Genomic DNA, 18,642 nt, shown 5'->3' on the forward strand with positions numbered 1-18,642 from the left:
TCAACACAGGGGGAGCTCGGGCGACGGGCGGCCGGAGGCGAGGAGGCGGTGGCCGGCGCGGGGCGGGGCGTCGGCGGGGCGCGGGGCGGAGCCCGCGGCGGATCACACCGGCGAGAGGACGACGCCGGCGGCGGGGCCGAGCCGCGGCGTGGAGCGGGCGGCGGCGGGAGGCGGATCGGGCCGGGCGGGCCTCGCTCGGGCCCCGACGGGTCCGCGCGGGTGGCGGCGAAGGACGGCGCTGTGGTGCCACGTGGTGGCGGCTGACGTGGCGGCGCCCTATTGGCCGGGGTGAGGTGGCTGGCGACGGTGGACGCGTCTGGCGGCGGGGTGGACATGTCCGGCGGGCGAGAGGGAGGTTTGATCTAGGGTTAGACCGGGATTTTTGGAGGGGGAGGTGTTTATATAGGTAGAGGGAGCTAGGAGACTCCAAATGGAGTGCGGTTTTCGGCCACGTGATCGTGATCGAACGACCGAGAGCATGGAGGGGGTTTGGATGGGTTATTGGGCCACTTTGAAGGGGTGTTGGGCTGCACACAAAAGAGGCCTTTGCGGTTACCCGGTTAACCGTTGGAGTATCAAACGACCTCCAAATGGCACGCAACTTGACAAGCGGTCTACCGGTGCTATACCAAGGCCGCTGGGCAAACCTCGGGCCATTCCGAGAAAGTTTAACACCCACACACGAAAAGAGTCAAGAAGGGGACGCCGGATGACATAGGAGTGCCGGATTGCAAAACGGACAATGGGGAAAAATGCTCGGATGCATGAGACGAACACGTATGCAAAATGAGATGCACATGATGACATGATAAAATGCAACACGCAAGCAAATGACATGGCAACACGGCGAATAACTGGCAGACACCTGGCGCATCGAATCCGGGGCGTTATAGTGTGGTTGGCTGGTGTTCTAGGGGTGCCATAAATTTGGCAAGGACGGTCGAGTATACGGTCAAAAATGGACGGGCCTGGATTGTTTTTGCTGAATGGTTTCTTCCGCTGACCGGACTTGTAGCCGCTGAACCCGGCATTGACTGACGTGTCTCCGGCAATATCACCGTTTTTGCGGCGCTTGTGTTTGTTGCGTCGTTATTTGTCGTTGCTATCCTTGGCTTTCGATATGCCGGGATTGCTTGTTGTATTGTTGCTACGAGCCAACCAGCTATCCTCGCCCATGCAAAAGCAGGTCATGAGTGTTGTGAGGGCTACCATGGACTTTGGCTTTTCCTGGCCGAGATGTCGGGCAAGCCATTCGTCACGGATGTTATGCTTAAAGGCCACTAGGGCTTTGGCATCCGGACAGTCGACAATTTGGTTCTTTTTGGTTAGGAACCGGGTCCAAAATTTCCTGGCTGACTCTCCGGGCTGCTGGGTTATGTGACTTAGATCATCAGCATTCGGTGGTCGCACGTAAGTGCCCTGGAAGTTGTCAAGAAATGTGTCTGCTAGGTTCTCCCAACTCCCAATGGAGTTTGCGGGCAAGCTATTCAGCCAATGCCGAGCCTGTCCCTTTAGTTTTAGTGGGAGGTACTTGATGGTGTGTAGATCATCTCCGCGGGCCATGTGAATGTGGAGGAAAAAAATCTTCTATCCATACCGCGGGATCTGTGGTACCATCGTATGATTCAATGTTTACAGGTTTAAACCCTTTCGGGAATTGATGATCCATTACTTCATCAGTGAAGCATAGGGGATGTGGGGCGCCTCTGTGCCGGGCTTCATTGTATTCGGCCCATCCGGATTTGTTAGTGTATCTGGCATGACGATCCTTGTCACGCGTTGGGGCGCACCCCCGTGATCCGTAGATTGATCTTGACTGTCTTGCTTTGTTTTCCAATACATCTCACAGGTCCTTCATGTAGCCCCTGGCCTTAGTATTGTCGTTTGATTGGCGAGGGGGTGCGGTTTGGACTTCGGGCTGGTATGCCGCTATGTCGCGGCCACAGGGTGGCCGGTCAGCTGCATCATGCGCTGGTAGCGTGGGCTTTAAAGCCTCCTCCTCGAGTTGAGGTAGAAGCCTACGCTTTGGGTAGCTTTTGCTAGGGTGCTCGAGTCCGTATTCCTTGGCAGCCAGGACCTCGGTCCATCTGTCAGTTAGCAGATCTTGATCAGCCTGAAGCTGTTGCTGTTTTTTCTACAGGCTTTTTGTAGTGGCTATAAGCCGGCATTTGAAGCGCTCCTGCTCGACCGGATCCTCAGGCACGATGAATTCTTCGTCGCCAAGGCTTATTTCATCTTCGGAGAGAGGCATGTAATTATCGTCCTCTGATTCTCCATCAGTTGCCTGTTCTTTAGGGCTAGCTTGCCCATCCTCTTGCTCGGCCTGCTCGAAGCCTGGTTGGGCAGGATTGTCCTTGTCTTCGGCACCATCCGGATTGTTATTTCTTGTGTCGGTATCACTATTTTTGCTATGGCGGGGTTTGGAGCAGTGCCGATGACACCGGTGTCTGGATTGCTTCTCCAAGGGGTTATCTTTCATTGCCTCATCGCCATTGCTTTCTTTAGGGGTGTCCACCATATAAATATCGTATGATGAGGTGGCAGTCTAGCGCCCTATAGGTGGTGATTCCTGTTCTTCTCCTGCATCGTCGACCATACCGTCGATGTCTTCGGAGTTGAAGTCAAGCACGTCGGTTAAGTCATCGACAGTGGCTATTAAGTGGGTGGTGGGTGGGGAATGAATTTCTTCGTAGTCCGCTTCCCACTTGAGCCGGACATAGTTCGGCCAGGAATCTCTCGACAAGGAAAGAGAACTTAATGAGTTTAGCACATCTCCTAAGGGAGAGTGCTGAAAAAAATCTACGGCGGTGAACTCCATGACGGGTGCCCAATCCGATTCGATGGGCACGGAGGCACGCGGTTCGGATCCTGTAGCCGGAGACGAGTCCGAGGGTCTGATGACACCACCCTCACAGGAGGTGGGATCAGTGTTCGGCTCCGACGCCAATGAGTGTGCGGCCTCCGTGACGGGGTCCATCCACCCGCCCCCGGAAGGCACGATCTGCTCCGGATTGATTCCCGGCGCCACTGCAGGCGCGATCTCCCGAATATTGTCCGACGGCAGATCAAAGTCATGCCCGTCGTGACCTTTCGGCGCACCCGGCATGGGCTCGAATCCGTCGAAGATCAAGTCTCCGTGGAAGTCGACAGTATAGTTTAAGCTTCCAAACCTGACCTGATGGACAGGGGCGTAGCTATTGATCTGTTCCAGATGGCCAAGCGAATTGGCCCGTAGTACGAAGCCGCCGAATATGAAGATTTGTCCAAGAAGGAAAACCTCCCCCTAGACTGCGTCGTTGCAGATGATCGAAGGAGCCATCAAGCCTTATCACGACGACACAGTGGAACTCTCAATGAAAGCACCAATGTCGGTGTCAAAACCGGCGGATCTCGGGTAGGGGGTCCCAAACTGTGCGTCTAAGGCTAATAGTAACAGGAGGCAGGGGACACGATGTTTTACCCAGGTTCGGGCCCTCTCAATGGAGGTAATACCCTACTTCCTGCTTGATTTATCTTGATGATATGAGTATTACAAGAGTTGATCTACCACGAGATCGTAGATGCTAAACCCTAGAAGCTAGCCTATGATTATGATTGTTCCCATCCTACGGACTAAACCCTCTGGTTTATATAGACACCGGAGGGGGCTAGGGTTACACAGAGTCGGTTACAGAGAAGGAAATCTACATATCCAAATATCCAAGCTTGCCTTCCACGCGAAGGAGAGTCCCATCCGGACACGGGACGAAGTCTTCAATCTTATATCTTCATAGTCCAACAGTCCGGCCAAAGTATATAGTCCGGCTGTCCGAGGACCCCTTAATCCAGGACTCCCTAAATGCCGGGTTATGATAAACACCGGATGATCATCCTGGCGACTTATAGTCAATGCCAGACCGGGTTAGGATAAACACCGGTTTAAGATTGGTTGTGTACTAACAACTGATAGTTAAAAGACACGCCGAATTAATGAACATCGGCTTACATTGATGATTTATAGTCAGGCATGGTCAATAGACACGGGTTTATCTCAAAACCTTAGGAAAGGAGAAAAACTTGGAAAAAACGAAAGCAAATGAAAACTTGTAGTCGAGGCTTTTCAAGCGCTGCCAGGCCCAAATTCGAGTCTTTTCATGGGCTGCCAGGCCGCTGAGTTAAACCATTTTACAAAGCCTTTTAAGATGGACCTCACATTAACCAATCGTCGTTTTAACTTTGACATGTTCAGGGTCTGTATAAGATTGACTTATCAAATGTTCTAAGGGTCATACCAGGATTACCTGGACGGAGTGGCTTACTTGATCAAGGCAGGTTAACCCGGGGTTTTAGGTGAATACACCTGGCTTCCAAGCCTGGCTTGATAGCCTATTACAAGGGTCCTTTCAAACTCTTTGTTGCTGTGCACAAAGAGCCCCCAAGTAACATTGTGAGCTATGCTCAATGGGTACCTATGTTTGAGTTGTGCATGGCAACAGACTCTCTTTGGTCCCTTGGGTGTGAAGCCCCCAAGCTGTGTTGTGGCTTTATAGGCCGGTTTAATGGGTAATCAAAACTCCACTTTAAAAGCATAAGCCCCCATGTAACCAGGAAGATATAAAACGAAACGGCAGAGGCCCCACTTTGGCAAGGATGCCGGTTTATTTATTGATCATAATATGTACATTGTCAAAAATATATACATAGTAGGAGCCTGTGGCTCAGGTGTAGTAAGGCCGAAGATGAGCTATATTCCACGGCCGGCGAGTCTCCTCCTCCGACTTGCGTGAGTCCTTGTGCTCTTGAACATCGATGAGGTCGTATGACCCGTTGTTCAGATTCTTGCTGACCACAAAGGGCCCTTCCCAAGGTGGGGATAACTTGTGCATATCCGTCTGATCCTGGATAAGGCGGATCACTAAGTCGCCTTCCTGAAAAGCTCTGCTTTCAACCCGGCGGCTGTGATAACGCCGCAGGTCTTGCTGATAAATTGCCCAACGAGCTGCCGCAATATCCCGTTGTTCATCTAACAGGTCCAATGCATCTTGGCGTTCTCTTTCATTGTCCGCTTCAACGTAAGCTGCCACTCGGGGCGAGTCATGGCGAATATCACTTGGGAGGACCGCTTTCCGCTCCATAAACCATGAAGAAGGGTGTGTAACCCGTAGATCTATTGGGGGTGGTGTTAATGCTCCATAAAGCGGAAGGCAACTCCTCCACCCAACAACCCAGCGTCCTCTATAAAGGGACCATAAGCCGGGGCTTGATACCCTTTAGGATTTCTTGATTGGCTCTCTCCGCTTGACCATTGGATTGGGGGTGAGCCACTAATGACACATCAAGCCGGATGTGCTCACGTTGACAGAACTCTTCCATAGCACCCTTGGAGAGATTCGTGCCATTATCTATTATAATTCTGTATGGAAAACCAAAGCGGAAGATCACCTTTTTCATGAATTGAACCGCCGTGGCCGCATCACACTTGCTCACTGGCTCTGCCTCTACCCACTTGGTGAATTTATCAACAGCCACCAGAAGGTGGGTCTTCTTATCCTTGGACCTCTTAAAAGGACCAACCATATCCAACCCCCAAGTTGCAAACGGCCAGGTGATTGGAATCATCCTCAATTCCTGAGCCGGGAGATGAGCTCGGCGTGAAAACTTCTGACAGCCATCACACTTTCTAACCAGATCCTCCGCATCAGCATGAGCTATTAACTAGTAAAAACTGTGCCAGAAAGCCTTAGCCACCAAGGATATTGAACCGACATGATGACCACAATCTCCTTCGTGGATTTCACGCAAGATATCATAGCCTTCTTCAAGGGAAACACAACGCTGAAACGCCCCTGAGACACTACAATGATGTACCTCGCCATTGACAATAGTCATGGACTTAGACCGCCGGATTATCTGCCTGGCCAAAACTTCGTCCTCTGATAACTCGCCCCGGTTCATGTACGCCAGGAACGGCACTGTCCAATCAGGGATATCATGAAGAACCGCCACCAATTGAGCTTCCAGCTCATGAATAGCCAAATCCTCCTCCGTTGGTATCTTGACCGACGGATTATGCAGAACATCAAGACAAACATTAGGTGGCACCGGTTTACGCTGGGATCCGAGCCGGCTTAGAACGTCCGCCGCTTCATTCTTGCACCGATCAATGTGCTCGACCTGGTAACCCTTGAAGTGACCAGCAATGATATCCACCTCACGCCGATAAGCCGCCATAAGTGGATCCTTGGAGTCCCACGTACCAGATACTTGCCGAGCCACTAAATCGGAGTCGCCAAAGCAACGTACCTGGATTAAGTTCATCTCCTTAGCCATCCGAAGACCATGGAGCAAAGCCTCATACTCAGCTGCATTGTTAGTACAGGGAAACATTAAGCAGAGAACTTAACAAAATTTGTCACTCCAGCCCCCGAGCCCTCCAATTGTCTGGATCCATCGAAGTGAATAGTATAGTATGTGTTATCCGGTTTATCCTTCAGTGCCTGCAACTCCGTCCAGTCATTGATGAAATCCATGAGTGCTTGGGACTTGATAGCAGTGTAGGGCATATATTTCAACCCGTGAGGCCCAAGCTCAATAGCCCACTTAGCAACCCGTCTAGTCGCCTCCTTGTTCTGAATGATATCACCCAATGGAGCGGAACTGACCACAGTGATGGGATGGCCTTGAAAGTATTGCTTAAGATTCCGGCTTGCAACAAACACTCCATACACCAGCTTCTGCCAATGGGGATATCTCTGTTTGGACTCGACGAGTACCTCATTGATAATAATAAACCGGTTGTTGAATCGGATACTCCTTACCAGCCTCTTTGCGCTCCACCACAATACCCACGCTGACAGCTCGGGTGTTAGCAGCCACATATAATAGCAATGGTTCCTTATCAATGGGGGCAGCAAGAACGGGCGGTTCGGCTAACTGCTTCTTCAGATCCTCAAATGCCGCGTTAGCAGCATCACTCCAGACAAAGTTGTCTATCTTCTTCATCATCTGATAAAGCGGGAGTGCCTTCTCCCCCAACCGGCTTAGCGCTGCAATATGACCCACCAGTCGTTGAACATCATTGATACACGCCGGTTTAGCTAGGGACGTAATAGCCTTGATCTTTTCCGGATTAGCTTCAATACCCCTGTTAGACACCAAAAAAACCAAGAGCTTGCCAGCTGGTACACCAAAAACACACTTGGCCGGATTAAGCATCATCTTATAAACCCGCAGATTATCAAAAGTCTCCTGCAAGTCAGCTATGAGTGTCTCTGCTTTCCTGGATTTCACAATGATATCATCCACATAAGCATGAACATTGCGCCCAATCTGATTATGAAGGCAATTTTGCACACACTGCTGATTAGTTGCCTGGGAACTCTTGAGCCCAAAAGGCATAGATACATAGCAGAAGGCTCCAAAGGGAGTTATAAAATCCGTCTTCTCTTGGTCCTTAACCGCCATTTTGATCTGATGATAACCCGAATAAGCATCCAGAAAGCTCAACAGCTCACAACCCGCCGTAGCATCAATAATCTGATCAATACGGGGGAGGGCAAAAGGATCAGCTGGGCAAGCCTTGTTCAAATCTGTGTAATCCACACACATACCCCAAGTGCCATTCTTCTTGAGTACTAGCACCGGGTTAGCCAACCACTCAGGGTGAAAGACCTCCACAATAAACCCTGCTGACAGAAGCCGGGCTACCTCCTCACCAATGGCCTTGCGTCTCTCTTCATTAAAGTAGCGAAGAAACTGCTTGACCGGTTCAAACTTGGGATCAATATTAAGAGTGTGCTCAGCGAGTTCTCTCGGTACACCTGGCATGTTAGAAGGCTTCCATGCAAAGATGTCCCGGTTCTCACGGATGAACTTGATTAGCGCGCTTTCCTATGTTGGATCCAAGCTAATGCTGATGCTAAACTGCTTGGATGAATCGCCAGGAACAAAATCAACCAACTTAGTCTCATCAGCCGATTTAAACTTCAAACCCGGATCATGCTCTGTAGTGGGTTTCTTCAGAGAAGTCATATCCGCTGGATCAACATTGTCTTTATAGAATTTTAACTCCTTTGTTGCACAAACCGACTCAGCATAAGCCGCATCACCTTCTTCGCACTCCAAAGCAATCTCGCGGCTGCCATGAACCGTGATGGTCCCCTTATGACCCGGCATCTTGAGTTGCAGATAAACATAACACGGCCTTGCCACGAACTTAGCATAGACCGGCCGTCCAAACAGGGCATGGTACGGACTTCTGCTTTTCACCACTTCAAAGGTTAATGTTTCTGATCTTGAATCATAATCATCTCCAAAAACCACCTCCAGAGCTATCTTACCGACCGGATAGGCCGATTTACCAGGCACCACACCGTGAAAAACGGTGTTCGATGGTTTAAGATTCTTATCCGTTAACCCCATACGTCGAAAGGTTTCATAATACAAGATGTTGATACTGCTCCCTCCATCCATGAGCACCTTGGTGAACTTATAACCTCCAGCTTGCGGTGTGACTACTAACGCAAGATGACCCGAATTATCAACCTGGGGCGGATGATCTTCTCGACTCCACACAATAGGGTGCTCGGACCAACGCAAATAATGGGGCATAGACGGTTCAACAGAATTCACTACCCTCTTATGAAGCTTCTGATTGTGCTTGCATAGACTAGTAGTGAAGACATGATACCGTCCACTGTTTAACTGCTTCGGGTTGCTCTGATAACCCGTCTACTACTGTTGTTGATTCCCCTGTTGATTATAACCACCTTGGTTACCCTGATTGCCTTGATTGCCCTGTCCCCTTGGTTACCCTGAAAACCTGAACCGGAATTACCTCCACCATAACCTGGTTCATGAAACCCAGGTCCTGAACCGCCGGACGGTCCATGATCATACTGGAAGAGATCCAAATTTTTGAACTCTCGCATAATACAGCAATCCTTCCATAGGTGTGTAGCCGGTTTATCTTGCGTCCCGTGCTTTGGGCAGGGCTGGTTCAACAGACGCTCCAGATTCATACCTGATCCTTTGCCCCGTGGGGGCGGTTTACCCTTACGGCGCTGATTATTACCCTGTACATTGGTGTTAGCCACAAAGCCAGAATTATTATCCGCCTTGTGCTTACCGTTATTCCCATGGCTCGCCTGGTTATGCTCCTGCCCTTTTGCGCCGACATTCTTCTTTCCCTTCTCCGACTCCTCGTCGTCAGAATTGGGATCCTTGGAATTATCAGAATCGGCATACTTAACCAAAGCTGCCATAAGTGTTCCCATGTCATTGCAGTGACGCTTGAGCCGTCCCAACTTCAACTTCAATGGCTTAAACCGGCAATTGCCCTCTATTGTTATGATTGCCGAATCAGCATTGATGCGGTCCGACGAATGCAGAATTTCCGAAACCCGACGCACCCAATGAGTCGTTGATCCACCTTCTCCTTGTACACAAGTGGCTAGATCCACAATTGACATGGGTTTCTTGCACGTGTCTTTGAAGTTTGCTATAAACCGGGCCTTCAACTCATCCCATGAACCGGTTGAATTATGTCGGTGTACAAAAGTAGGGGCTCTGCTTTTGACCCCTCTACTTGTGCATGGGCAGTTAGAGCCTCCCACCACGGCCACACATAACATGGCAGGAAAGGGAAGCCGGAGAGAAGCCGAGGCCACGAGAACAATCGAAGAAACGACAAGGACCAAGGACACAAAGATCGGATAGGCGTAGCAGGTCTCCCCGGCAAGGACCCTTGCTGGGGCAGCCTCAGCAGCCCCGGCAAGACCCTTGTCGGGACAGCTCGCCCACGCCGACCGGAGTGAGCTACCCTTGAGCCCACCAGTGCTCGACAAAAGTGTTGGGAAAGGGCTCGGGAGGCACCTCCATGGAGGCATGCAGATCTTTGTGAAGACATAAAATGCTCAAGATCAAAAGAGGATAGGAAGGCAACTATCCTCACAGAAGGAACCCACGAGACCCCCGACAAGATCCTTGCCAGGGAAGCCAGCACGCCACGGCAAGACCCTTGCCGGGCCACCCAGCAAGACCCTTGTCGGGCCACCCGACAAGGCTCTCGCCAAGTGCACTGATGACCCACAAGTGTAGGGGGTAAATCGTACTCCTTTCGATAAGTAAGAGTGTCGAACCCAATGAGGAGCAGAAGGAAATGATTAGCGGTTTTCAGTAAGGTTTTCTCTGCAAGCACTGAAATTGTAGGTGATAGATAGTTTTGTGATAAGATAAATATTAACGAGTAACAAGTAAATAAAGTAAATAAAGTGCAGCAAGGTGGCCCAATCCTTTATGTAGCAAAGGATAAGCCTGGACAATTTCTAATAATGAGGAAGGAGCTCCCGAGGACACATTGGGAATTATCGTCAAGCTAGTTTTCATCACGTTCATATGATTCGCGTTCGGTACTTTGATAATTTGATATGTGGGTGGACCGGTACTTGGGTACTGCCCTAACTTGGACAAGCATCCCACTTATGATTAACCCCTATTTCAAGCATCCACAACTACAAAATAAGTATTAAGGTAAACCTAACCACAACATTAAACATATGGATCCATATTAGCCCCTAACGAAGCAACGCATAAACTAGGGTTTAAGCTTCTGTCACTCTAGCAACCCATCATCTACTTATTACTTCCCCATGCCTTCCTCTAGGCCCAAATAATGGTGAAGTTTCATGTGGTCGACGTTCACATAACACCACTAGAGGAAAAGACAAAATACATCTCATCAAAATTTCGAACGAATACCAAATTCACATGACTACTAATAGCAAGACTTCACCCATGTCCTCAGGAACAAACGTAACTACTCACAAAGCATATTCATGTTCATAATCAGAGGAGTAATAATATGCATAAAGGATCTGAACATATGATCTTCCACCAAGTAAACCAATTAGCATCAACTACAAGGAGTAATCAACACTACTAGCAACCCACAGGTACCAATTTGTGGTTTTGATACAAGATTCGATACAAGAGATGAACTAGGGTTTTGAGAGGAGATGGTGCTGGTGAAGATGTTGAGGGAGATTGACCCCCTCCCGATGAGAGGATCGTTGGTGATGATTTCCCCCTCCCGGAGGGAAGTGTCCCCGGCAGAACAGCTCCGCCGGAGCCCTAGATTGATTCCGCCAAGGGTCTGCCTCGTGGCGGCGGAGTTTCTTCCCATAAGCTTTCCCATGATTTTTTCCAGGGTAAAAGTGATGATATAGCAGAAGATGGACGTCGGAGGCCCACCAGGGGGCCCAGGAGATAGGGGGCGCGCCCTATAGGGGGGCGTCCCCTGTCTCCTGGACAGGGTGTGGGCCCCCTGGCGTATTTCTTTCGCTCAGAAATTCTTATTAATTCCAAAAAGTTGTTTCGTGTAGTTTCAGGACTTTTGGAATTGTGTAGAATAGGTTTCCAACGTTTGCTCCTTTTCCAGCCAGAATTCCAACTGTTTCCCCCTCTTCATGGTAAACCTTGTAAAATAAGAGAGAATAGCCATAAGTATTGAGATATAATGTGTAATAACAGCCCATAATGCAATAAATATCGATATAAAAGCATGATGCAAAATGGACGTATCAACTCCCCCAATCTTAGACCTCGCTTGTCCTCAAGCGGAAGCCGAGATCGAAAAATATGTCCACATGTTTAGAGATAGAGGTGTCGATAAAAATTAAGTACGGACATGAGGGCATCATGATCATTCTAATAACAGCAACATAAATAGATTTTGTCATATGATTTCCAATGCTCAAGTAACAAGCAATTCACAATGTCAAGTATGGTTCAAAACTTCATTGGGAACTAACAAACTATAATCTCAGTCATTGAAGCAATTGCAATTTATCCTAACATCAGAAAGAGTCAATAATAGAGCTTTTTAGCAAGCTCACATACTCAACTATCTCGTAGTCTCCTACAATTGCTAACACTCACGTAGTACTTGTGGTTATAGAGTTTCAGCCGGACACTGAGAAAGAAAGGGGCTTATTGTGTTGCCTCCCAACGTATTCACCTTTAGGTGATGTCAACAATAATAGCCCATGCTAACTTACATACAATTGGATATATATATCATGATCTTGCAAATACGTGGAGCTTGCCAAAGGATAAAATGAAAAAGGGAAAGGTGAGGATCACCTTGACTCAAGCATAAAGTAAAAACATAAAGTAAAAGATAGGCCCTTCGCAGAGGGAAGCAGAGGTTGTCATGCGCGTTTAGGGTTGATGCACAAAATCTTAATTCAAAAGAACGTCACTTTATATTGCCCCTTGTATGTGGAACTTTATTTGCAGTCCGTCGCTTTTATTACTTCCACAACAAGTTCGTACAAAGCTTATTTTCTCTGCACTAATAAGTCATACATATTTAGAGAGCATTTTTTCTTGCTTGCACCGATGACAACTTACTTTAAGGATCTTACTCAATCCATAGGTAGGTATGGTGGACTCTCATGGCAAAACTGGGTTTAGGGATATTTGGAAGCACAAGTGGTATCTCTACTTGGTGCAAGGAATTTGGCTAGCATGAGGGGGAAATGCAAGCTCAACATGTTTGGAAGGTCAATGACAATATACTTTAACTGAGATGTCGGAAAACACAAACCATTACGTTGTCTTCCTTGTCCAACGTCAACTCTTTTAGCTTGTCATACTTAATGAGAGCTCCCAATTATAAAAGGTGTCCCAGATAATATATTTATATGTGAACCCCTCTTTCCTTATCACTTCCTATTAATTGCAACGATGACCAATGCTACGTGCATCAACTCTCAACAAATTTTATGCCTCATACTTTCTATGTGTGAAGTTATCACTATCCATAAGATCAATATGAACTCTTTTATTCTTTCTACTTTCCCAAGATCATAGCAACATAGCAAAGCCCTTGACTCAACACTAATCTTTATTATAGATAGCACACGGACTAGATTACGAAAAGAGATCACAATGCAAAACTCAAACTACTTGATATGAAAATTTCAATCTACTAGATCAAGATACTACTAAAATGATCGAACTAAATAAAACGGTAAAGATAAGAGTGTGATGGTGATACGATACCGGGGCACCTCCCCCAAGCTTGGCAGTTGCCAAGGGGAGTGCCCATACCCATGTGATTATTTCTCCTTCTTCACGGTTGGTGTTATGATCTTCTTGGCGATGATGCCCTTCAGGATACGGTTCTCCTCCTCGAGCTTATTGACTTGTTGTTTGAGGTCCATAATTTCTTTATGGAGCTTGCCCGTAACGGCCAAAGCTCCTTTTACCCAAGGATGTTGCATAGCTTCTGGAGAACAAGTGAAACTCTTTTTCATATTTTCATAAGAAAGAAATCTAGAGTTGGAAGGAGTGACCAAAGTAGGGACATCCAGGCTAGGTAGTTCCCCCATAGTGAATTCTGCTTGGAGACGAGAGGTAACTTCTTGATCCTCCTCCATGGCATCTATTCTTTTCAAATCAGCCTCCATCTCATCCTCCGTTGATGGTCCAAACTGATAGGCATCGCTATTTGCTCCGGGACCTAGCATTGGGTGAGACACCCGACTCTCCCCAACTGACTCCTGAGAAGACATCTTGCTTTATTCTGCAACAGGAACAACTCGAAACGAAAACAGAGGATATTTGCATGATGCGGTGGTCAAAACCTTCGGGAGTATATATAATGAATTTTTACCGACCAAAATACGTAATATGCAAGAAAACGGAGTCTGGGAGGCACACGAGGTTCCCACGAGACAGGGGACGCGCCCTATAAGGAGGGGGGCGCCCTCCACTCTCGTGGGAGCCTCGTGTCCCTTTCGGACTACTTCTTTCTTCCTGAAATTCTTAAATAATCCAAACCTGATAAAAATTGCCATTGGAGTTGTTTTGGAGTCGGTTTACTTACCGTACCACGTACCTATACCTTTTCGGAGTCTGGAACATTCTGGAAAGTGTCCCTTATGTATTCCTCAGGGGTTACGGTTTCAATAATATTAGTTTCAGCATTGATAGGATTACCTAGAATATAATGTTTAATTCTTTGACTGTTTACCACCCTTGGACTTGTGCCTTTGAAGTTGTTGATTTTTATAGCACTAGAATGATACACCTCCTCGATAACGTAGGGACCTTCCCATTTTGAGAGAAGTTTTCCTGCAAAAAATCTTAAACGAGAGTTGAATAATAAAACATAATCTCCTACGTTAAACTCACGCTTTTGTATCCTCTTATCATGCCAGCGTTTGACTTTTTCTTTGAAAAGCTTGGCATTCTCATAGGCTTGGGTTCTCCATTCATCAAGTGAGCTAATATCAAACAACCTCTTCTCACCAGCAAGTTTGAAGCCATAGTTGAGCTCTTTAATAGCCCAATTTGCCTTATGTTCAAGTTCAAGAGGTAAATGACACGCTTTTCCATAAACCATCTTATAAGGAGACATACCCATAGGATTTTTGTATGCAGTTCTATAGGCCCATAATGCATCATCAGGTTTTTTGGACCAATTCTTTCTAGATCTATTCACAGTCTTTTGCAAAATTAATTTTAGCTCTCTGTTGCTCAACTCTACTTGACCACTAGACCGCGGATGATAAGGAGATGCGATTCTATGATTGACATCATACTTAGCAAGCATCTTACGGAAAGCACCATGAATAAAATGTGAACCACCATTAGTCATAAGATATCTAGGGACTCCAAACCTTGGAAAAATAACTTCTTTAAGCATTTTAATAGAAGTATTATGATCAGCACTACTAGTTGGAATAGCTTCTACCCACTTAGTAACGTAATCAACAGCAACTAAAATATGTGTATAACCATTAGAGGCAGGAAAAGGTCCCATATAATCAAAGGCCCAAACATCAAACGGTTCAATAACAAGAGAATAATTCATAGGCATTTCTTGACGTCTACTAATGTTACCTATTCTTTGACATTCATCACAAGATAAGACAAACTTACGAGCATCTTTGAAGAGAGTAGGCCAATAAAAACCAGATTGTAGTACATTGTGTCCAGTTCTATCTCCAGCGTGGTGTCCTCCATAAGATTCAGAGTGACACTTACGTAGGACCTGTTCCTGTTCATGCTCAGGCACACAACATCTAATAACACCATCTACTCCTTCTTTATAAAGGTGTGGATCATCCCAGAAGTAATGTCTTAAATCATAAAAGAACTTTTTCTTTTGCTGGTATGTGAAACTAGGCGGTATAAATTTAGCAACAATGTAATTAGCATAATCAGCATACCAAGGAGCAGTATGAGAAGCATTGACGACTGCTAATTGTTCATCAGGAAAGCTATCATTAATAGGAAGTGGGTCATCAAGAACATTCTCTAACCTAGACAAGTTATCTGCAATGGGGTTCTCAGCTTCCTTTCTATCAATAATATGCAAGTCAAATTCTTGGAGCAGGAGAACCCATCTAATGAGCCTAGGCTTAGCATCTTTCTTTTCCATAAGATATTTAATAGCAGCATGATCAGTGTGAATAGTAACTTTGGAATCAACAATATAAGGTCTAAACTTATCACATGCAAACACAACTGCTAAGAATTCTTTTTCAGTAGTAGCATAATTTTTCTGGGCAGTATCAAGAGTCTTACTAGCATACTGCATAACATTCAATTTCTTATCAACTTTTTGCCCTAGAACAACACCTATAGCATAATCATTAGCATCGCACATAATTTTAAAAGGTAAATTCCAATCAGGCGGCTGAACAATAGGTGCAGTGATCAAAGCTTTCTTAAGTACTTCAAATGCTTCTACACAATCATCATCAAAGACAAAAGGAATATCTTTCTGCATTAAATTAGTCAGAGGCCTAGAGATTTTAGAAAAGTCCTTAATGAACCTCCTATAAAAACTGGCATGACCAAGGTAACTTCTTATACGTTTTATGTCCTTGGGACATGGCACCTTTTCAATAGCATCAACTTTGGCTTTATCAACTTCAATACCTCTCTCGGAGATCTTGTGCCCCAAGACAATGCCTTCATTAACCATAAAGTGACACTTTTCCTAATTCAGGACGAGACTAGTGTCTTCGCATCTCTACAAAACTCGATCAAGGTTGCTCAAACAATCATCAAAAGAGGATCCATAAATGGAAAAGTTATCCATCAATACCTCACAAATCTTTTCACAAAAATTAGAGAATATAGCCATCATGCATCTTTGAAAGGTAGCAGGTGCATTACACAAACCAAAAGGCATACGTCTATAAGCAAAAGTACCAAAAGGGCAAGTAAAAGTAGTTTTAGATTGATCCTTCGCTGATACAGGTATCTGAGAGAAACCAGAATAACCATCTAGAAAGTAGAAATGTGTGTGTTTGGATAGTCTTTCTGGCATTTGATCAATAAAAGGTAAGGGGTAATGATCTTTCTTAGTAGCTTTATTTAACTTACGGAAATCAATTACCATCCTATAACCTGTAATAATTCATTGCGGGATCAATTCATCTTTATCATTAGGAACAACGGTAATACCTCCCTTTTTAGGGACACAATGAACAGGGCTTACCCATTCACTATCAGCAACGGGATAAATAATACATGCCTCAAGGAGCTTTAGTATCTCCTTTCTTACCACTTCCTTCATCTTGGGATTTAATCGTCTTTGAGGATCTCTAACTGGTTTGGCATCGTCCTCCAATGTAATCTTGTGTTGACATAACGTGGGACTAACGCCCTTAAGATCATCCAGAGTATATCGAATAGCAGCTTGGTGCTTCTTCAGAGTTTTCAATAATCTTTCTTCTTCTTTCTCTGAAAGGTTAGCACTAATAATAACAAGATATATTTCTTTTTCATCAAGATAAGCATACTTAAGATTATCAGGTAATGGTTTGAGTTCAAACACGGGATCACCCTTGGGTGGAGGGGGATCCCCAAGAATTTCAACGGGAAGGTTATGTTTCAGCACAGGTTCCTGTTTAAGGAACACTTCTTCTATTTCCCCCCTTTCCTTCATAAACATATCGTTTTCATGGTCTAGCAAATATTGTTCTAACGGATCAGTTGGAGGAACAACAATGGAAGCAAGACCAATAATTTCATCCTTACTAGGTGGTTCCCTTTCACGAGGTTGTCTACTAAACTTAGCGAAATTAAACTCATGAGACATACCATCAATGCCAACAGTGACAATATTCTTTTCACAATTAATCTTAGCACTAGTAGTATTCAAAAAGGGTCTACCAAAAATAATGGGACAAAAATCATCTTGTGGGGAACCAAGAAGAACAAGAAAATCTGCAGGGTATTTAACCTTCCCACACAAAACTTCAACATCTCTAACAATCCCAATAGGTTTAATGGTATCCCTATTAGCAAGCTTAATAGTAACATCAATGTCTTCTAGTTCAACGGGTGCAATGTCGTGCATAATTTCTTTATAAAGATCATAAGGTATCGCACTAGCACTAGCACCCATATCACATAAGCCATGATAACAATGATCTCGTATTTTAACAGAAATAACATGCATGCCTACGACAGGTCTACGTGTCTTAGTATCAGGTCTAGCAATATTGGCAGTCTCACCCAAGAAAGAAATAACATGCCCATCTAAATCCTCATCCAAGAGATCTTTAACCATAGCAATACTATGTTCAACATTAATTTGCTCAGGAGGTGTATAAGTCCTAGTATTACTCTTACGAACAACAGTCGAAGTTTTAGCATGATCCTTTATCCTAACAGGAAAAGGAGGTTTTTCAACATAAGTAGTAGGAACAATAGGATCACTATAGGTAATAGTCTTTTCTTCGACTGTAATAGGTGCAACTACTTTCACTTCAACAGGAGGATTATATTTAAACCACTTCTCTTTAGGGAGATCAACGTGAGTAGCAAAAGATTCACAGAAAGTAGCTACTATCTCAGAGTCAAGTCCATACTTAGAGCTAAATCCACGAAAAGCATCAGTATCCATAAAAGATTTAACACAATCGAACTTAGTTGTCATACCTGACTCCTTACCATCATCGGAACCCCAATCTTCAGAGTTGCATTTAGTTCTTTCCAATAAGTCCCATTTGAAATCTATAGTCTTCAGCATATAAGAACCAGCACAGGAAGTATCGAGCAGGTTGCGATTATCAAGAGAAAGCCGAGCATAAAAATTCTGAATAATCATTTCTCGAGAGAGCTCATGATTGGGCATGAATATAACATTGACTTAAGCCTCCCCCAAGCTTGAGCGATGCTTTCTCCTTCACGAGGCCAGAAATTATATATGTAATTACGATCACGATGAACAAGATGCATAGGATAGAACTTCTGGTGAAATTCCAACTTCAATCGCTTATAATTCCAAGATCTCGTATCATCACATAGCCTATACCATGTCAATGCATCTCCCTTCAAAGATGAAGGGAAGACCTTCCTTTTAACAACATCATCGGGAATACCTACTAGCTTAAATAATCCACAAACTTCATCCACAAAGATAAGGTGTAAATCAGGATGCAATGTTTCGTCTCCTGCAAATGGATTAGCTAGCAGTTTTTCTATCATACCCGAAGGAATCTCAAAGTGAATATTTTCATAAAGTTCAGTAGGTTGAGGAGCAACTCTTTGCTCTTCTGGTTGGGGTGAAGATACCCCAAACAAGCCCCTCAAAGGATTAGTTTCCATAGTGACAAGTAATAGAAAATTTCAGCA

This window comes from Triticum dicoccoides, chromosome 2B (assembly GCF_002162155.2).
Source record: "Triticum dicoccoides isolate Atlit2015 ecotype Zavitan chromosome 2B, WEW_v2.0, whole genome shotgun sequence".
Classification (NCBI taxonomy): Eukaryota; Viridiplantae; Streptophyta; class Magnoliopsida; order Poales; family Poaceae; genus Triticum; species Triticum dicoccoides.